At 37.8% G+C, this 22,626-nt stretch overlaps 1 protein-coding gene and 1 non-coding gene across 6 annotated transcripts in view; one reads left to right on the top strand and one right to left on the bottom strand.

Moving 5' to 3' along the window:
* ATP2C1 (ATPase secretory pathway Ca2+ transporting 1) overlaps window positions 1-22,626 on the top strand; it is a 167,165-nt gene that overhangs the window by 50,777 nt on the left and 93,762 nt on the right. The gene's annotated exons all lie outside the window — the stretch shown is intronic.
* LOC120238484 lies at window positions 7,860-7,999 on the bottom strand. Its single transcript, XR_005530234.1, has one exon. It is a non-coding gene; the product is annotated as a U4 spliceosomal RNA (small nuclear RNA).

Here is a 22,626-nt window from a genome sequence, read left to right as displayed (position 1 = left end):
GATGATGTTTATCTTTTCAGCAGTAGAATTACACTGAGAATAATTTTGTAGCTCTTAAGTGGTGTATGAGGTCAACCCAACATGGGTAATTTTCTGAATTGTTATGTTAAGAGTCTTAGCATCTGGAACTTTTAGTAGTTGTATTTTGAGTTTTGGTTTTTACATCTGTCTCTAATAAAGTATACATGTGCTTTTGTAAATGTGAAGGTAGTGGTATATGGCCTCTACTCATTGGTTCAGCCTGATAAACCTCATTTGAATTATGAAGCAAGGTTGCTCCTTTTCTTCAGCTTTTAAGTTGATGTCATCTTTAATAAGCATGCTACTTAGGTGTTTGAGCTTCTGGTAAAATTTTAAACAGGATAGAGCCTTGTGGCACATATGTACTAAGTTATTAATATTTTTGGCTCACCTGGCCAGAAATCTGCCTATGTATGTAGTTTTCCTATGTGGTTTTGTTTGTGTCCTGTGACACAATTTATAAAATGTTTTGTTGGTGTTAGAAGACTGCACAATCTTAGTATTCCTACTTTGTGAGAAATTCTTAGACACAGATTGGTTTTAAATGGCCGCTATTTTCTTCTTTTCACAATTTCCAAAAATCATCTACAGTATCCAAGAATCTTCGGGGTGTGAGGGGCAAAGGGAATGAGAGAATCTTCTTTGCACCAAGATTGTTTTTGTTTAAAAAGAAGCTTTTAGATTTTTTTTTTAAAGAAAAAAACAGCTTTACAAGAGATATGGATTCAGAGACCATACAATTCTTGCTTTTAAAATATACAGTTCAGTGGTTTTTGGTATTTTACATTAATTTTTAAGAATTATAAAATATATTTAATAAATTTTTAAATTATTTAAACTAAAATAAAATTTGCCATTTTAACTTCTTTTAGGTATATAATTCACTGTCATTAAGTACATTCACAGTGTTGTACAACCATCACCATTGCCTATATCCAATACTTGTCCATCACCCCAGCTGAAAATTTGTAATGGTTAAACACTGCCTCCTCATTCTCCAGTTTTCTCAGCTTCTATTCTACTTTTCTGTCTCTATGAATTTGCCTATTCTGAGTTCATCATGTAAGTGGAGTCATATAGTATATTCGTGACCAGCTTATTTCATTTAGCATAATGTCCTCAGAGTTCATCCATATTACAGCATAATTTAGAATTTACTTCCTTTTTTAAGGATGCCTGATAAGTAGAGACTTCTGTCACATTGCTGTTTATTTTTGATATGCCATCTGGCTTTTTTTGTCCTTCATTTCTTGCATTATTGCCTTTTGTGCTTAGTTGTTTTGTTTTTTTTTTTTTTGTAGTGAAATACTTGAGGTCCTATCTCATTGACTTTTGTGAGTATTCTAGTTATTTTCTTTGTGGTTATTGTGAGGATTGCATTTAGCAACCTAAAGTTATAACACTAATTTGTATTTATACCAATTTCACTTTATTAGCATACACAAACTCTGCTTGTTTACATCTCCACCCTCTTTTCCATTTATGATGTTCCCAATGTACAGTTTATACAGTGTATATCCAAAAACATAATTTAAAAAATATAGTAATGTCTTAGTCATGAAGGAAACAAAATATAGAGTTATAAACCAAGGTTACAATAATACTAGTTTTTAGACTAACAATTATTTATTAGATTCTTAAATCATTTAGAAAACAAAAAATGGAATTACAAACCAAAGTTACAGTAATACTGATTCTTATAAATGCTTATGTATTTGCCTTTACTGAGATTTTTATTTCTTCATGTTACTGTTTAGTGTCATTTTATTTCAATTTGCAGGTCATTCTTTAACATTTCATGCAGGGCAGGTCTAGTGGTAATGAACTCCTTCAACTTTGGTTTATCTGGACGTACCTTAATTTCTCCCTCACTTTTGTTAGATACAGGGTTTTTGGTTGAGGTAGGTTTGTTTGTGTTTATTTATGACTTTAAATATGTTGGTCCACTCCTTTCTGGCCTCTAAAGTTTCTGATGAGAAATGTGATTATCCTGTTGATGGTTCCTTTTATATTTTTTCACTGCTTTCAAGATTTTCTCTGTTTTTGGTTTTTTTTAATATCATGTGTCTCTGGGTGGATCTCTTTGAGTTCATTATACTTGGAATTCATTGAACTTTTTGGATGTTTACATTTATGTTTCATCAAATATATTTGGGAAGTTTTTGGCCACTATGTTTTCAGATATTCTCTCTGTCCCTTTCTCGATTGTTCTTCTGGGACTCACATAATGTGTATATTGGTCTTCTTGATGGTGTCCCTTTCTTGATGGTATCCCTTGGGTCCTTTATGCTCTGTTCACTTTTCTACAGTCTTTTTTCTTTCTGTTTCTCAGATTCTAAATTTTCATTGTCATATCTTCAAGGTCACTGTTTCTTTTTTCTTCCCACTCAAATCAGTCCTTTAATCCCTCTAGTGAATTTTTTATTTCAGTTATTGTACTTCTCAGCTCCAGAATTTGTTTCCGGTTTCTTTTTAGGTTTTCTTTTTTTTTTTTTTTTTTAAATTTTTTTTTTATGTTTTATTTATTTCTAGGAGAGAGAGACAGCGTGAGCAGGGGAGGGTCAGAGAGAGAGGGAGCCAGAATCCGAAACAGGCTCCAGGTTCTGAGCAGTCAGCACAGAGCCCGACGCGGGGCTCGAACCCACGAACCGTGAGATCATGACCTAAGCGAAAGTCGGACGCTTAACCGACTAAGCCACCCAGGCGCCCCTCTTTTTAGGTTTTCTATCTCCTTTCTGTTCATACATTATTTTCTTGACTTGTCCACATATTAAAGTTTTTTGAGCATCTTTAAGATCATTGTTTTAAAGTCTTCGTTTAGGGGTTCCTGAGTGGCTCAGTCTGTTTAGTGTCTGATTCCTGATTTTGACTCAGGTCATGATCTCATGGTTTGTGAGATTGAGCCCTGTGTTGGCTTGCTTGGGATTCTTTCTCTCACTCTCTCTCTCTCTGCCCCTTCCTGCTTGTGCTCTCTCTCCCTCTCAAATAAATAAACATTAAAAAAAAAAGTCTCTAATAGGTCCACTATCAAGTCTTATTTTTTTAAGTTTATTTATTTTGAGAGAGAGAGAGAGAGCACAAGTGAGAGAAGGGCAGAGAGAAGGAGAGACAAAATCCCAAATAGGCTCCACACCATCAGCACTGAGCCCAGTGCTGGGCTTGAAAGTCACAAGCTGTGTTATCATGACCTGAGCCAAGATTAAGAGTCTATCACTTAACCAAAAGCACCTCCCAAGCGCCCCATCCATCAGATCTTTTTTAGGGACATTTTTCTGTTTATTTTTTTCCTTTGAATGGGCCATACTTTTTTTCTGTTTCTTTGTATGTCTTGTGATTTTTTTTTTTGGTTGAAAACGGGACATGTGACTCTAATAATGTAGTAACTCTGGAAATCAGATTCTACCTCTTCATACATGTTTGTTTGTTTTTAAGTTATTGTAGGCTATTTTTGTGCCAGTGATCAGTCTGCGGTGTAAACTTAAGGTCTTCTTACATCATTTCTAAGCCCGTGCATTTTCTGGGGCATTCACAGTGACTTTTAATTTCTTCCATATATGTGGTTGCTTTTAAATGTCCTAGTCTTTAGTGTGTTGCTCTCAAAAGGGAAAAGGAGAAAAATGAATGGAGGAAAAGAATGGTTGCTGGAGCTTTAAATCCTCTGGAATTCACTTCAGCTGGATGGTGAGAGGTTTGCAACGATGTGGAGAGGTGGAACAGCAGTGGCTGGCCACCTATTGGCACCTCTGTGATCATAAGTAGCAGTCAGTGATCATAGTACAGAGTTTCCAATATTTGGATGACAGGTGCTTTTTGCTTAGCCTGGTTTCCATAAGTTATGTGCAGGCCCCCTAGGAATATGTGCATAGCTGGCTGCCAGAGGTTGGGGTATAAGGGAGAGGCATGTTGTATGTCTGTGTGCATGCATGTGTGTGTTTGTGTAAGGGTGTGGTTGGGTAGCTGCTTTGTGCTATGAGCTGAAATGGACTGAAATTAATTGCAGTTTGCCATCCAACCCTTCTGGAAGTGTGAGCCTTCCACGTTGTGAGCATTCTAAAATAGTTACATCAGACAGATTTTGCCAGTATAATGGTTATCTGGGTGGGGAGATAGATTCCTTTCTACTCCACCATCCATCTTCCTAGCACCCCTGCTGTTCAATTTTAAATCATTTCACCATAGTGAAATTAGTCCTGCAAAGTTGATTTACTTTGGAATTTGTGGGCTATCTGATTAATTTAAATATAGTATAGTCATTAAGAAAGAGAGTTTTTGTGTGTCTGGCTGGCTCCATCAGCAGAGCATGTGACTCTTGATCTTTGGGATTGTGAGTTCAAGCCTCACCTGGGTGTAGAGCTTACTAAAAAAAAAAGGTTTTTAAGGTAGATACTGGTTTAGTTCCAGGCTATACTGCTTACTAATTTTGTTCGTTTCTTTTTATCTTGGGCAAAGTACTTCTTCAACCTTTAGTTTCCTTATTTATAAGATAGGAAAAATAATAATACCCTTTTTAAAGAGCTTTCTAAGGACTGCATGAAGTAATAGAAGTAAAGTACTCAACATCACTACTGGTGCTTAGCAAGAATAGTGTAGCTCTCCATCTTCCTCTTACTACTAATGGTCCATTTCCTGTTATGCTTCCTCAAAATACTGTGATAACATATACTACTAGTATGCTGAATCTAGATCTTTAGATTAAAAAAAATTTTTTTTAATGTTTTTTATTTTTGTGTTTGAGAAAGAGAGTGAGTGCAAGTAGGGGAGAGTCAGAGAGAGAGGGAGACTGAGGATCCAAAGCAGGCTCCATGCTGACAGCAGAGAGCCTGATGTAGGGCTCGAACTCATGAACGGTAAGATCATGACCTGAGCTGAGGTCAGATGCTAAACTGAACTACTCACGTGCCCCTAGACTTTATTGTAACTCAAAGTTTCAAAATGACAAAAATACCGTGTTTTTTTGCAGATCTTTTAAAAACAAATAACTCATCTTTTTGAATGAAAATGCCCTGTGAAAGTTTCATAGTTAGATATTTTTGTTATTTACACTTCAGGGCTAAAGCCATGTAATTTTATGATTAAAATGTTATTCAAATTATTATTCATGCCAAATTATTTTGACCACTTGGGGTTTAATAGCATCATTTTTCAGTATTTTTGATTTTAAGTTAAGAGGATTGGAAATTAAAGCAAGGAATTAAAAATGTGCATGTGAGGGGCGCCTGGGTGGCTTAGTCGGTTAAGCGTCCGACTTTTGCTTAGGTCATGATCTCACGGTTCGTGGGTTCGACCCCCGCGTCAGGCTCTGTGCTGACTGCCAGCTCAGAGCCTGGAGCCTGTTTCAGTCTGTGACTCCCTCTCTCTCTGACCCTCCCCTGCTCACGCTGTCTCTCTCTCTCCTAGAAATAAATAAAAAATATTAAAAAAAAAATGCATGTGAGTTACTGATGAAGTGATAAAAATTACCTGGTATGCAGATAGATGCTGAGAAATAAATAGCTTGCTGGACTAAAGTGACTTCAGATTGTCCTTTTCCCTTCTACTTGTGTTCTTCATGAGAACATGTATTTCAATAGAAAGAAACCTAATTATTCATGAGCAAGTATCAGAACCATACAAATATTTTGCAGTTATATATAATGCAGAGCAAATAGAGTACATATTTTTAAGTGAATGCAGTTGGATCATTTCATCTTCCTTTGACTCATTAGTTACTTTGGATGGCAGGAGAGTCCCCCTTCCCCCAGTAGAGATCAAGAAAGAAGAGATGTAAGTATGAACTACTGGGATTAGTTAATTCTTAATTGTAGGAATGTACAGTTTTTCTATAGGGACATAGTGTTATTTGAAACAGTTAAGGAAGAAGAAGTCTGTTAGCAAGTTGTTCATTTATCCTTTTAATAGTTATCAAGAACCAAATATGTGCCAGACATGGCCAGTGTTGGTTTGCACAATCCTTAGTTCTTGTAGCCATTGAGTTTACAGTGTAGTGGAGGGAAAATGATATGTTTGGGGGAGCTGTGATAGCTAAGTACTAGGGGGGTGGATAGCTAATGCAAAGTTTCAGGGAGATGTCACAAAAAGACTCACAAGGAATGAAGCCTGAATGATTGGTAAGGTATGGAGTGTGTGATCTGGACCCAACTCCTCTTTTCTGTAGAGATGTTCTGCAGGCATTTCAGGCAGCAGGACCGAGTAGTAGATATTTTCTGACATAGGCCACTTAATAATAGTGTGTTTTTGGACTTCTTATTTTGCCATTTCTAAGGTTTTCTAAGTCAGTTCAGATCCAATAGTCACTAAATGAGTTAGATACCTTAATAATAGAGGATAAATCATCCTGTAACATGAAAGATAGCATTATTAGGATACGTAAAGCAAACTTATTTGTGTCAAGTAGCAAAATATTTAATTATAGCTAATAGGATTCTTATGGCCTCCTATTATGTAACATTCATTTTAGAGATACTCATGGAGTGTGTTTGAAGTGAGGTAGGAACTATGATTTCCTTGAGGGTTGGGCTGAGAATGTGATTGTAGTAGAGTTAATCAAGGCTTCGATTTGTGTATTTTTTTCCTTTGCTTTATGTATGACTTTGCAATACCAGTTTCTTTTGGCTTAGAGGTGAAACAGCTGGTACCAGTGAAGGCAGTGCAATGAATTAGATTGCCTGATTAGTAAAGTGGGAAACTGTTTGGATCTATGATGTCTAAGCTTTCTGTGTAATTTGACCCCTCAGTTCTTTTTATCTTTTTATTGTCTATATACCAAAGTGGTGCATTCTTGCCTGTCCACCTGTCCTTATTTATGTTGAGGATTGGTTTTTGTAAACATGATTTTTGTTAGTATGTACTGATCAGGAATTCATTTCCCTGATTGTGTTCTTAGAAGCAGCTAAGGTCCGGGGCGCCTGGGTGGCTTAGTCGGTTAAGCGTCCGACTTTCGCTTGGGTCATGATCTCGCGGTTGTGGGTTCGAGCCCCGCGTCGGGCTCTGTGCTGACTGCCAGCTCAGAGCCTGGAGCCTCTTTCGGTCTGTGACTCCCTCTCTCTCTGNAAAAAAAGAAGCAGCTAAGGTCCTGGGTAGAAGAAACAAGTACATACTTGTAGTGGGTTCTACAGAATTCTACAGCAGATTCGTTAGTGGATTCTACAGAAAAGAAACCTTAACTGCTCAGTGAAGGGCTTTTTTTTTTTTTTTTTTAAGATTAAGACAGCAGATTAAAAATGTGAGCCCCATTAAAAATGTGAACAAATGAATGGTTTGTTCATTTTATATAAACTTTTAGTCTCACTTGGATTATATATTGGTTACAATTGTATTCAACAGGCAACAGTTGGGAATAAATGCCAGTCTATTTCTGAGTCTTGCTTAAAGAGTATTGTGTGCTGAACATTAAAATGAAGGTCTTTGGCTTTTATTTTACTTGGACATTAAAAAAAAATCTAAACTAGAGAATGTGTAATATTGATTTTTCTTATTGCATTGTTGGAGAAAAGAGTATAAACATTTTAAGGCACTTCAAGGACTTTACTCTTGAGGAAGTGTGTAGATTGAACTTCTTTTCAAGTTGTAAGTAATGTGCTAAATACAGGTAAACTTGGAAAGGGTCAGTGATCCCATTCTTCACTCCTGTGTTGTCATAATGGGATAAGAAATGAACTATATTTGCTGAAGAAAGTAGGGAGAACTAAGATTTCTGTCCAGTAGGGTGGAGGAGCTGCTAGAAGGGTGGCATAGGGCTGCCAGTATTGATGCCAGAGTTAAACATTGACTAAATGGCTCAGAAAAAAAGTCCAGATGCCCCCATGTAAAACATTATTCAATGTATGGTGAACTAATAGGTAAAAAAGAAGGTTGTTGGAATTGTAACTGTTATATTTTTACTATTTTTAACATCTTTCTTTTTTTTTAACGTTTTAATTAGCAATAATCGCGCCTCGGATAAACCTCATTGGCTACGATACTGCCACTGCGCAAAGCTTTTTTTTTTAATGTTTTAAAATGTTTATTAATTTTGAGAGAGAGAGACAGAGTGCCAGCAGGGAAAGGGCAGAGAGAGAGGGAGACACAGAATCTGAGGCAGGCTCCAGGCTCTGAAATGTCAGCACAGAGTCCGACGTAGGGCTTGAACCCACGAGTGGTGAGATCATGACCTGAGTTGGATGCTCAACTGACTGAGCCACCCAGGTTCTTCCCCGCCCCCCCCATTTTTTTCTTAAGGAAGTCCTTGGTATTCTGGTAAGCGTGAATTAATTAGCAGGCAAATATGGGAAATGTAAATGTCTACTTTGGGAAAGGGAGACAGTTATAATATGTAGGGTAAAAAAAGCTGAGACTGCGAGGATAGATTTAAAATACTAAATTGGAAGGAGTAGAGCTAGAGGAGGAACTACTGGGACTTGGATATAAACCACTGTTTCAGATTGTGCTTTCATTTTGGAGAACAACCTTTGCCTTTGCATTTTTTGCTCAGATCTAGGAATGCATGAAGAACGATCCCTCAACTTTAGGCTTTTAGATATTTGAAGATGCCAGAGTAGCCATAGTATATGAATTCTGCATTACACATTTCATCCACAGGCAGTCATAATTAGCCCTATCAGCAGTCTCTGTGGCATGCATAGCAGTGACCCTGATTTTGAAATATTTGTTAATAATATGTACCAGAGTCATAAACTAGATTCAGTTGATTAATTTTTAAATGTTACAACCTAATTCTTTAAATTGGAAAGGGCAGTACCAAAATAAAAAATTTAAGTGTTAGAGTTCAGTGGCATTAATTGCATTCACAGTGTTTGCAAGTATCAGCACTATTTCCAAAATTTTTCATCACTCCATGTAGAAACTTTGTAATCATTGAGCAGTAATTTCCCATTTCCTCCCTTATTCCTAGCCCCTAGTTACTACTAATATACTTCCTGCCTCTAATGAATTTTCCTTTTCTAAATATTTCATGTAAGTGGAATCATACAATATTTGCCCTTTTGCTTCTGGCTTATTTCACTTACCATAACGTTTTCAAGGTTCATCCATATTCTTCTATATGTATCAGAACTGTATTTCCTTTTATGGCTGAATAGTAATCCATTGTATTTATCCATTTATTTGTGGGTGGACACATGGGTTTCCACCTTTTGGCTGTTGTGAATAAATAACACGGTAATGAATATCGGCATACCTGATATTATAAAATTACCTGTGATACCTTGCAGATACCTTCTTTAGTCCATCATCTCTCATGACTGTGTTTTCTGGCCTTGCAAGAAAGTTTCATCTTTAGGTAGTAAAATGTACTAATCCTTTCTCTTATTGTCCCTGTATTTTTGAATCATTCTTGAAGACTCAATATTAACAACATGTTCTAAAAGCTGCAATGCCCAGTTCCATGAACTGTGTGGTACTCAGTAATTAAGGATGTACTGACTAAAAATTATGCAAAGTAAACTTCAAAAAATAATTGACAAACATAACAATACAGAATCTTTAAGGAGAAAAGCAATGTGTCGCAGTTATAACTACAAAATTCAATGATGTGCCCCAACTTCACACAATATACAAATATTAACTCAAAATGGATCAACCACCTAAATATAAGATCTAGAACCATAAAACTCTTTATAAAAACCTCAGGAACAAATATTCCTGATCTTGGATTCTTGGCATTGGATTATTAATATGACACCAATAACAAAAGCAACAAAAAGAAAAAATAAAGTGGACTTCTTCAAACTTAAAAAATGTTATGCATCAGAAAACATTAAGAGGTTAAAGTACAGTAACCTGGTAGAAAAATGATCAAAATACGTAAGGGATGATTCCCCCCAAAACATATAAAATGGCCTCTAAACTGGAAATGATTTCAGACTTGTAATTAAAAAAATGCAAATTTAAATACATTGAGATACCACTTTTCAGTTTTCAGATTGACAAAAATTAAAGTATAACAATCCATCCTCTTGGCTAGGCTGTGAGGAAACAGACACATACATTCCTGATGAGAGGGCACAACCCCTCCTGAGACTTGGGAGTATCCAGTGGAATCCCGCGTATCCATTTGCCATTTGGCCCATCAGTTTCCATTGTAGGAATTTTCCCTGAAGGTGCAACGCCAACAATATGAACGTCCATATGTAAAGTTATTTATGGATCATTGTTTGCAATTTCATACATAGGAGAGTGGTGGAATAAAATATGCTACATCCACCTAACTGTACTCTGCAGCTCTGAAAGGAAAAAGATCTCTAAACTGATGGATCTCTAGGATATATTTTAGAGAAAAAGATCATTTATAGATTGTTAGTCTAAAGAAAAGAGGAAATAAAATCTACTCATAGCTGCTCATTTGTGCAAAAGGAACATAGGAAAGATAAACTAGAAACTAATGAGACTGGTAACAGAGGGTTGGTAGAGATTGAAGGAATTGAAGGGATAGTGTTTGACATTAATCTGATTTTCCTGTTTTGGATAGCTTTGAGTATTGGGACTTAGTTCAGGTGCCATCTACTCAAAATTAACAAAGATCTGGGGAATATCCCAAACAGAAACAAGTGAACCTAACTATTTCATTTGAATAACAACCACTCTGAAGTGTGCATGGAAAGAAGTAACCTGAGAAATTTTGGAGCAGAGGATTTTGACTGTATAAGATTATTGACAAAAAAGAACTGTACACAAATATTGTACTCTAGTTAGTAAAAAGTTTGTTTACAAGGGTATGGTTAGAACTCCAAAACTATTCTATGTATTCTAGATTAGAGCAAATAAGTATATGTAATGGAGATAACAAAAATCAGGCTTTTCACTGTTAAAGAGTTACAAATAAGGGAAAAGGGTGAAGTGAAACCTCTATGGAGTTAGATTAGAATTGGTAGCTTCAGGGGGTGCCTGGGTGGCTCATTTGGTTAAGCAACTGACTTTGGCTTAGGTCATGATCTTGAATTCATGAGATTGAACCCCATATCTGGCTCTCTACTGTCAGTGGGGAGCCCACTTGGGGTCCTCTGTCTCCTCTCTGCCCTCCCCAGCTAGAGTTCTCTCTCTCTCTCAAAAAATAAACATTTAAAAAGTTATTAAGAAAAAATAATTGGTAGCTTCAGTATGGACTAAATGTGAACGTATTTATAGGTAAATATTAAAATTAGTATTTTTGTGTTGTGAAAGTCTTGAAGCCATGCTACTTCTGAATACTGTTTGTCAGTAAAAGGGAAAAGACTTCCTAGAGAGACGGCTAATTCCAGTGCTGGGGCAGAGAAAATGCAAAGATACGCTGGGAACATGTTATGGTGCCAGAAAGTGAGGAAGTGGTTAAAATTGGTGAGAACATGTCACAAGGACATATGAGGCAGCCTATTCAAGGCTCCACACTGGCCAAAACTGGGATAGTTTGAGCAACAAAATACTAATGGATTTTACAACCTGTAATAAAGTAAGAATCCATGGTATAAAAAGAGTATTTTTATTTTTACAAACATGCACACATAATGGGAAGAAGGGAAAGTTATTTATTACAGTAGAATTCCATTTAATACAGACAGTATGATGGAATTATAAAGATCACCATTTGGTAACTACCATTGTGTTAATTGTTTCAGGCAAGAGTTACCTAGTAAACAAGAGTATAAGGTAGAGGCTATTTTATTAATCTCAAAGTATCTACCTACAAGGAACTTGTAGGGGAAAACATACCAAGGGGAAAATACTAACTTGATAGTGGGAAAATCTTTCAAGTACCACTTTAACCAAATGTTCAAAAATAGCATCGTCATTAATGGGACAAAACCTCATTGTATTAGGTTGGCTCAGGCTGCTATGATGGAATACCATAGACTGGGTGGCTTGAAAGACAAATTGAGAGCGTAAGTCTAATTTCGGGTGCTGGCAGGTTGGTTTCTGGTGAGGCCTCAGTGTGCACATGGTTGCCTTGTTGCTGTTTCCTCATGGCATTTGTGTGTGCTTACTGCGGGTGTGTCTACCTTTTATAAAGACACTAGTCCTACTGGATTAGGGCTCCACCCTTATGTTCTTATTATTTACTAAAAAAATTTTTTTAATCTTTATTTTTGAGGCGGTGGGGAGGAACAGAGAGAGAGGGATACTCAGAATCCAAAGCAGGCTCCAGGCTCTGAGCTGTCAGGAGAGAGCCTGAGCAGGGCTCAGAACTATGGACTGCGAGATCATGACCTGAGCTCAAGTCAGATGCCCAACAGGCTGAGCCACCCAGGCACCCTTTATGTTCTTCTTAATTACCTTCCTAAAGGTCCTGTCTCCAAATACACTGACACTGTGGGGGGTTACAGCTTCGACATGTGAATTTTGAGGAGGCAGTTCAGTCAATAGCAAATATCATATGCCTCTTGATATGTTTTGAGAAGGATGTAACATTCTGTGGTGTTTCCCCTGCCTCCAGAATGTGTCACCTGAATCTAATTAGAAAAATCAGGCGATCTCAATTATAATTTGTTAATTATAATTTATGCTACAGAATAACCTGCTTCTAATCTTCTCAAATGTCAGGGTCATGAAAGACAAACTAAGGAATTGTTCCAGATTTAAGGAGACTCTTAGAGATAATAGTTAAAAGCAACTGTGAGTCTGGATTGATTTTAAAAAGCCCAAAAAACAAAACAGTTTATTTAATCAAATCAAGATTGTATTAAGGCCCAAACACTGTAATAATTGGTTAACATTTCTCTTAAATACCTTAGTCCTCTCTTTTCCTTGTAGCTTATTGACAAAATCAGGTTGTTTGTCATGTGGAATTTCCCACAGCTTGGAATTTGCTGAGTACATTCCTTTGAAGTAATTTAATATGCTCCTCTATCTCCTGTGTTTCCTGTTTAATCATGGATAGGTTAAGAGCACTACCTGTGCTCTTAACACTACCTGTACATTGTCATTTTGGGAGATTTTTAAAAAGACCTGTTCCTGGGATCTCTACATCCTTGGGACCCACCATCCCTAGGACTCTGGTTTAATTGGTCTGGAGTTCCAGCTATAGGAATTTTACAAGATCCCCAGGTGGTTTCACTGTGCACTGCACAGTACAGTCTGAGTCAAGAACATTGCTCTAAACCTGGTTACACTGGTCATATTCAGCTTTAGCTTTTTTGCTGAGACCCATATAGTGCCTGTGTTCTTTCTTCTTTTTTCTTTTTTGAAGTATAATTAACATACAGTGTTATATTAGTTTTAGGTGTACAACATAGTAATTCAAGAATTACTCAGTGCTCATTAGGGTGAGTGCACTCTTAATCTCCTTTATCTATTTCACCCATTCCCCTACCCATCTCCCTCTGGCAACCATCAGTTAGTTATCTGTGTAAGAGTCTGAATTTTTCTTTTGTTATTTTTTGCTTATCTCTGTTTATGTTTGTTCGGTTTGTTTCTAAATTCCAAAGTTCATTTATTTATTTTGAGAGAGAGAGAGAATAAGAAAGAGAATGCATGTGCTCATACACATGAGTGGGAGAGGCAGAAAGAGAGAGAGAGAGAGAGATCTCACAGTGAGATCATGACCTGAACTGAAATGAAGAAGTTGGATGCTTGGGGCACCTGAGTGGCTCAGTCAGTTGAACGTCCCACTTTGGCTTAGGTCAGTGATCTCATGTTCATGTGTTTGAGCCCCATGTCGGGCTCTGCTGACAGCAGAGCTTGGATCCTGCTTTGGATTCTGTGTCTCCATCTCTCTGTCCCTCCTCTGCTTGCACTCTGTCTCAAAAAAATAAAATGTTAAAAAATTTTACAAAAAAAATATCAAGTTTGACGCTTAACCCACTGAGCCACTCAGATGCCCCTTGTTCTTTTTTATGGTTAATATTCCTTTGTATGTCTATACTACAACTTCTTTATTCATTCATCTATGGATGGATACTTGGGGTGCCTCCATATTGTGGCTATTGTAAATAATGCTGCTATAAAGATAGGGGTACATTTATCTTTTCAAATTAGTGTTTTTGTTTTCTTTGGGTAAATACCTAGTAGTGGAATTACTGGATCATAGGATAATTCTAGTTTTAACTTTTTGAGGGATCTCCATACTGTTCTGCACAGTGGCTGCACCAGTTTGCATTCCCACCAGCAGTGAATGAGGGTTCCTTCTCCACATCCCCACCAGCACTTGTTATTTATCCTTTTGATTTTAACCAAGAATATGTAGTGATAATTGTGGTTTTATTTGCATTTCACCAGTTGATTAGTGATGTTGAGCATCTTCTCATGTGTCTGTTGGCCATTTGTGTGTCTTTGGAAAATGTCTATTCATGTCCTCTGCCTGTTTTAATCGGATTACTTGGGTTTATTTGGTGTTGAGTTGTAGAAATTCTTTGTACATTTTGGATATTAACCCTTTTGGGTATATCATTTGCAGATATTTTCTTTCATTTAGTAGGTTGCTGTTTTGTTTTCTTGATGGTTTCCTTTGCTGTATACAAGCAAAGTTCCAGTAGTTAATTTTTGCTTTTGTCTCCCTTGCCTGAGAAGACATACCTAGAAATATGTTTCTAAGGCCAATGTCAAAGAAATTATTGCCTATGTTTTCTAGGAATTTTATGGTTTTAGGTCTAACGGTCCTTAATCCATTTTGAGTTTATGTTTGTGTATGGTGTAAGACAGTGATCCATTTTTATTCTTTTGCCTACAGCTGTATAATTTTCCTAACATTGTTTGTTGAAGAGACTATCTTTTCCCCCATTTTATCATCTTGCTTCCTTTGTTGTAGATTAGTTAACTACTTAAGCATGAGTTTATTTCTAGACTCTCTATTCTGTTCCATTGATCTCTGTATCTCTGTTTCTACCAGTACCATACTCTTTTGATTACTGCAGCTTTGTAATATATCTTGAAATCTGGGATTGTGATACATCCAGCTTTGTTCCTCTTTCTCAATATTGCTTTGGCTGTTTGGGGTCTTTGTGGTTTCATACAAATTTTAGTTTTATTCTAGTCCTATGAAGAATGCTGTTGGTATTTTGATAGGGATTTCATTAATTCTGTAGATTGCTTTGGGTAGTGTGGACATTTTGACAATATTGGTTCTTCCAATCTATGAACATGTAATGTCTTTCCATTTGTGTCATTAACTTTTTTTCATCAGTGTCTTATAGTTTACAGAGTTACAGGTATATTTCACCTCCTTGGTTAAGTTTATTCCTAGGTATTTTATTCTTTTTGGTGCATTTGCAAATAGTATTTAAAAAATTTTTCTTTTCTTTCTGCTATATCATTATTAGTGTATAGAAGTAACAGATTTCTTTATGTAAATTTTGTATCCTGCAGCTGTACTGAATTCATTTATCTGTTTTATTAGTGGTGGTGGAGTATGTAGGGTTTTCTGTATGTAGTATCATGACATCTTATAGTGAAGGTTTTTCTTACCAATTTGGGTGCCTTTTATTTCTTAGTCTTGGCTGATGGCTGCAGCTCAGGCTTCCGGTACTATGTTGAATAAAAGTGGTGAGAGTACTTGTACATTAAAAAAACTTTTTTAATGTATTTATTTTTTTATTTTGAGATAGAGAAGGAGGAGCAAAGAGAAGGAGAGACAGAATCCCAAGTAGGCTCCACACTGTTAGTGTAGAGCCTGATATGGGGTTCAGTTTCACAAACCATGAGATCATGACCTGAGCCAAAATCAAGAACTGGTCGCTGAACTGAGTTTGCCACCCAGGTGCCCTGAGAGTACTTGTATTTCTAATAAGCATCTCATTCCCAGCTGATTTTGAAAACTAAAGTTTGAAAATGATCATATTCCATCTTGCCTTTTATTTATTTATTAAAAAAATTTTTTTAATGCTTTATATACTTCTGAGAGAGAGAGAGAGCGTGAGCAGGGGAGGGTCAGAGAGAGACGGAGACACAGAATTTGAAACAGGCTCCAGGCTCTGAGCTAGCTGTCAGCACAGAGCCCGATTCAGGGCTCGAACCCACAAACCGTGAGATCATGACCTGAGCCGAAGCCAGACGCCCAACTGACTAAGCCACCCAGGTGCCCCCCATCTTGCCTTTGAGATGATAAAACTGAGTTGGTGACTTTGTCAGATATAGTTGGTGGAAAAAGTAGGAACTGGCATATTATAGGAGGCATTTGTGGAGGTGTCTGAATACTTACATATGCGATCCTAGAAATGTTACTTCAATATGCACTTTTCACTTTGTATTTAAAGTGTTTTTAAACCTGCTCCTCCAGTAAAATACATTATATAAGAATGTGTTTTCAGTGCCTTTCCCTTCCCATGCCAGCATTTCTTCATTGGTAGGGCTGAAGTAGTGATGCTAAGCTGATGAGCCCTGCCCACTTTGCCACCCTCACTTGTCAGCTTCTGCTCTGCTGCTACCAGCAGTCTAAGCCTTGAAATGCTTCATCCAGGGGCAGGTTGGCTTTTCCTGCCTGCATGGCGGCTACATTTGCCAATAAAATTCAATGTCGAGATTGGAAACTTTTTTTCTAAAGTTTATTTATTTTGAGAGAGAGAGCCTGAGCTTGAGCAGGGAACAGGTAGAGAGAGGGGGAGAGGAAGAATCCCAAGGAGGTTCCACATTGGCAATGAGGAGCCCTAGGCAGAGCTTGAACTCACAAACTGTGAGATCATGACTTGAGCCTAAGTCACACGCTTAAGCGACTGAACCACCCAGGTGTCTCTGGAGATTGGAAACTTTAAACTCAGCACTTTCAAAGGTGAAACAACACATGGACTTGCCTGGTCCTTGTAGAAGATGAATTCATGGATGGTTAAATAAATAATTTTTCTGATCACTTCTGCCATCTTTTTGCACTTGGAATGAAAGATCATTTAAAAGGCATAAAGGGGCCTCTGGGTGGCTCAGTTGGGTAAGCTTCTGACTCTTGATTTCAGCTCAGGTCGTGATCTGGTTCGTGGGTTTAAGCCCTGCGTGGGACTCTATACTGACAACTCAAGGTTTGCTTGGGATTCTCTGCCCCCCGCCCCATAAATAAATAAACTTAAAAAAAAAAAAAAAAAAAAGAAGGCATAGGTATATCTCAGGATAATAGAACTATTACTTTGTCCATTAAGACAGAAATCTCAGGATTTTTTTTTTTCTAGTAGTACTTTCGCTGTTGGATGTTAAGAACTTCGCAGAGGATACCAAGATGACAAAAACACTGTTATACCCTTGTAAAGATCTAGACCGGGGCGCCTGGGTGGCTTAGTCGGTTAAGCGTCCGACTTTCGCTCAGGTCATGATCTCGTGATTTGTGGGTTCGAGCCCCGCGTCGGGCTCTGTGCTGACTGCCACCTCAGAGCCTGGAGCCTGTTTCAGAGTCTGTGACTCCCTCTCTCTCTGACCCTCCCCTGCTCACGTTCTCTCTCTCTCCTAGAAATAAATAAAACATTTAAAAAAAATTAAAAAAAAAAAAAGATCTAGACCAGGGGTAAGGCAAATGCATAATTATATGAATAGTATAATTACCTTAGGGAACAGAACCAGCATTGAATACCCAACATGTGCTAGGGACTGTGCACACATTTCTATAATTTTTTTTCCTTGTTGAAATCAAATTGGTATTATCCCAGTTTTCCACTGAGGAAAAACATGCAGAGAAGATAAGTAACGTGTTCTGGGTCACATAGCTATCAGGACATAGATTGTGATTATAAATTAAGATCTAGTCAAGTCTGACCTTGACTAGAGCAGTGGTTCTCCAAGTGTGACTTGCACTAGCAGCATCGACATTCCTTGAGAACTTGTTAGCAATGAACTTTCTGGGACCCACCTCAGACCTGCTAATTCAGAAACTGTGGTTAGGGCTCAGTAATCTGTGTTTTAAGAAGCCCTCTGGTGATTCTGATGCTAACTAGTAAGATTAAAAACCACAGTTTTGGAGTGTCTCCCCCTGCCCCCTACTTTCCCCTTTTGAAGCTGTAAAGCTCTTTGTTTAAATACAAACTTCTTTTTTTCTTAAGCCAAAGCATATAATACATAAAAGAAAAGCTGTTGTATCTGAAGTTGGAGTGAGGTCTGGGACCCTTCCTGTTTTTCCAGCTCTGAAGGGGATGTTTGGTTTGATGCCTGCTGCACTATACTATTACCCCATCCAGCTGAGCATGTTATAATGTGGATATAAGTGGACTTATACAGTGTTGAAGAAAAGTACCGGCAGCCTTGTTCTCAACCAAAAGATCAATTAAAGAAACTTGGAGTCATTTGGTCACCTTTAGAGATTTCACTATTTCTTCTTTTTATTTTTTTAAGTTTATTTTGAAAGAGAGAGATGGAGAAAGAGAATGAGTGGGGAGGGGCAGAAAGAGGGAAAGAGAAAATCTCAAGCAGGCTCTGTGTTGTCTTAGTAGCGCAGGGGCTTGAGCTCACAAACTGTGAGGTCATGACCTGAGCTGAAGTCAAGATTTGGACATTTAACTAGTTGAGCCGCCTTAGGTACTCCTTTCACTAGTTCTTCTCCTTCTTTTTTTTAAATGTTTATTTATTTTTTGAAAGAGAGAGAGAGAGCAGGAGAGGGGCAGAGAGATAAGGAGACACAAAATCTGAAGCAGGCTCCAGGCTCTGAGCTGTCAGCACAGAGCCTGATTCGGGATTCAAACTGATGAATCCCAAGATCATGACTTGAGCTGAAGTCGGCCACTTAACTGATTGAGCTACATGGGGCCCCTTGGGGAGCTTTTAAAAATAAATGTTTTGGCTCCACCCCAGACCTAATGATTCACACTCTTTAGGGATGGGGTAGACACTTGGATTAAAATGAAAAGAAAAAAAAAAAAAAGACCTCTGTCTTAGTCTACTCTGGCTGCTATAACAGAATGTCATAGACTGAGTGTCTTCGAGAACAGACATTTATTTCTCACAGTTCTAGAGGCTGGGTAGGAGGGATGAGGAGAGGGAGAAAGGGAGGAGACATGTACTTGCAGTGCTCTCTGATGTCTCTTATAAGGGCACTAATGCCATCATGAGGGCTGCACCTTCATGACCTAATTAGGTCACAAAGGCTCCATGTCTAACTACTATTAAATTGGGGTTTCGGACTTCAACATATGTAGTTAGGGTGGGGGCAATTCGTTCCATAGCAATCCCCATATAATTCTGATATGTATCAGAATTGGGAACTGATGTATCACATGCTTAAACTCCAAATATATGAATGATTCACCTGGTACTCTTGTTAAAGTGCAAGTTTGGGTACAGTTGGTCTGTGATGGGTCCTGATGCATAAGGGTCTATAACTGAATTATTTGATATGTCCTAAAGATGTAAGTTTCTGCAGTTTTTAAAGGCATCCAATTAAAAACTCTATAGCCTGTTTTAATGTCTTTAGATCTGGGTCATTTAATGGAAGTAGAAGTGCATAGTAAAACATTTACTTTACTCTAGCCAGATTGGGCGAGTCACATACAAATTAGATTTCCACTGTTCTTGCTTTTACCAGTGTTCATCTCTTTTTTAGAATGTTTCCTTGGCAGGTGTTAGCCATTCCCTGCTATCCATTTTTAATGGCTTAGTTCAGGGAAGTTTTCCCAGAATGCTGAGGGTTGTAACAGTCTTCCCCTCATGAATTTTTTTATTTACTTGCATTATGATGATTTGACTAGTGGATGGCAACTCTGAATATGGGTGTGTTTTGGTATGATTTCGTTGTCCAGCTGAATTCATCTCTGCAAGGTATAGACTGTGGATTGTGGTTTTGTGTGTGGTCTATTTAGGAAATGCTTACTGGTTGCATGAGTTAAATAATCCAAGGTGTAGATCTAATAAATGGCATTATTAGAAACAAATGTAAAGCTATTAGGAGATTAAAATGCAGCTAAGCCCAGGGTATCTTTAGGGTCAGGTAAGAGGTAAACAAATAATACCTAATGTTTGAAACCTGGGACCACAGACAATGAACTTTTGTAATAACATGTGATGGGAATAACATTGCCCCTTAAGATGATTTACCTTCGGGGCACCTGGGTGGCTCGGTCAGTTAAGCTTCGAACTTCGGCTCAGGTCATGATCTCGTGGTTTGTGAGATCGAGCCCTGCATCTGGCTCTGTGCTGACATCTCAGAGCCTCGAGCCTGCTTCGGATTCTGTGTCTCCCTCTCTCTGCCCCTCCCCTGCTCATGCTCTCTCTGTCTCTCAAAAATAAATAAATGTTCGGGGCGCCTGGGTGGCTTAGTCGGTTAAGCGTCCAACTTTCGCTTAGGTCATGATCTTGCGGTTCGTGGGTTCGAGCCCCGCATCGGGCTCTGTGCTGACTGCCAGCTCAGAGTCTGGAGCCTGTTTCAGTCTGTGACTCCCTCTCTCTCTGACCCTCCCCTGCTCTTGCTGTCTCTCTCTCTCTCTCTCTCTCTCCTAGAAATAAATAAAACTTTAAAAAAAAATAAATGTTCTTTAAATAAATGATTTACCTCAATTAAACTTATATGATCTTGCTTGTATTTTATGGTTCTCAAAATCAAGCATTATTAAATCACTCAGAGATTGTTTTAAGTTGAAAACACTCCTCATTTAGGCAGCTAAAATGCCATGTGTGTATAATAGCATAGTAATATATACCTATATGTCTATATATCTGTATATCTGTATATCTATGTCTATAATAGCTGCCAAACTTTTCCACAGCAGCCGTACCTTTTAACAGTTCCTCAGCAAGATATGAAGGTTCCAGTTTCTCTCTCTGCTTTCCAACACTTGTTATTATCTGTCTCTCTTTTTTTTTTTTAAGTTTATTTATTTTGAGAGTGTGTGTGTGTGTGTGTATGGATGGACAGGTGGGGAATTGAGAGAGAGAGAGAGAAAGAGAAAGAATCACAAGCAAGCTCCCCACTGTCAATTTAGAGCCCACTATGGGGCTTGATCTCACAGATGATGAGATCATGACCTGAGCCAAAATCAAGAGTTGGATGCCTAACCACCCGAGCCACCCAGGTGTCCCTTAACTTTCTGATTTTAGTCTTCCTAGTGGATGTGAAGTGGTATCTTTGATGTGTATTTTCCTCATGACTAATTGTTGAATATCTTCTCATGTGCTTATTGATCATTCATATATCTACTTTGTGGAAATATATATTCAGATCTTTCACTCATTTTAAAGTTTGGTTATGTCTTCTTATTGAATTGTAATGTATTTGCAAATATTTTCTCTCATACTGTGAGTTGTCTTTTTCACTTTCTTGTCCTTTGTAGCACAAAAGTTTTGAATTTTGATGATGTCCAATCTTTTTTTGTTTCTTTTACTTTGGGTGTCCTGTCTAGGATACCTTGGTCAAGAATTAAGCCCATGTTTTATTTTAAGATTTTAATAGTTCAAGCTATTACATTTAGGTCCCTGATCCATTTTGAGTTAATCTGTGTATATGGTGTGAGGGAGGGTTCCAGCTTTGTACAACAGTACTTTTTTGTGTATATATCTAGTTGTCACAGCACCATTTGTTAAAAAGAATATTCCATTATTCTTTACCATGTGAATAGCATTACTATTTAATACATAAAACAGCTAGGCATCTAGTATAATTCTTTGATGTATGTATCTAGTTCATCATCATGTACTATTATTTTTACCTCTATCTGTTCTTGCACCCCACTACTCATGTTGAAGCTACGTTTATCTCTTACTTAGGCATACGTAATAGTGTCCAAACTGGTGTATTTTCACCACATTTATTCTATGTATTTTTTTCCCCCAGCTTGTGCCTTTTGCTTATTTTTAAGACCACAGTGCAAGGTCTTCCTTTTGCTTTTAGGATTAAGACAGAAATTCCATAATATGACCCATAAGGCCCTGTCGGATCCCCGTCTACTTCTCTGTGTGTGCATCTTTCCCATGTTAACTCCCTTCTCATCTGTACCTGGATGAACTGTCTATTCCTTTAGACAGATATGTCAGATTCCATTCCCTGTCATTTAGTCAAGAACATCACTTTATCATTTGTCCTATTTCACTTTTGCATTATTAGTTTTTCCTCTATTAGATAATTATGATCAACATACGAATATGATGTTATTTCTCTCTTTTAAAAAAAAAGCCCCAACTCTTGAAACCTGACTGCATTTGGGCTATGATAATCCCATTCCTCTGCTCCTTTTTATAGCAGAACTGGAAAGGATTATCTATACGTGGCTGTCTTCACATTCTTTCTTGCTGTTTTCTCTGAACACACGTCTGTCTGATTTTTGTGCATCACCACTCCACTGAAACCACTCTATCTCTATGTTGCCAACTTCAGCGGTCAATTCTTAGTCCTCATCTTCACTTTTCAGTGACATTTGGTTCAGCCATTTACACCCTCTTTGAAATATTTGTTTCACTTGACTTCTCTTTTGGTTCTCTTTTTACCTCACTGCTTGGTTCTTCTTCGTCTCTTCTCTTGGTTATTTTCATCTCTGATCGCTATGGTGGGATAATGCCCTAGGGTCAGCCCACAGACCTCTTCCCTTCCGTCTGTGCCAGTGTGGTTTATTCTCAGTTTTAATACCCTTTATGTGCTCATGCCTACCCACGTTTGTATCTCCAGCCTGGACCTCTCCTATATGTGCTCATACCCACCTACCTCCTGGACATTTCTACCTAGAGATCTAATAGCTAGTTCCTTTGCCTTTTTTTTTTTTCTTTTTCAGGTCTCTGTGCTCAAAGCCACCTTACTAGAGATGTCCTCCC

Source organism: Hyaena hyaena, unplaced genomic scaffold (assembly GCF_003009895.1).
Source record: "Hyaena hyaena isolate Hyena2069 unplaced genomic scaffold, ASM300989v1 scaffold_210, whole genome shotgun sequence".
In the NCBI taxonomy this organism is placed as follows: Eukaryota; Metazoa; Chordata; class Mammalia; order Carnivora; family Hyaenidae; genus Hyaena; species Hyaena hyaena.
The sequence above is the reverse complement of the archived record's forward strand: the minus strand, read 5'-3'. Positions and strand labels throughout refer to the sequence as shown.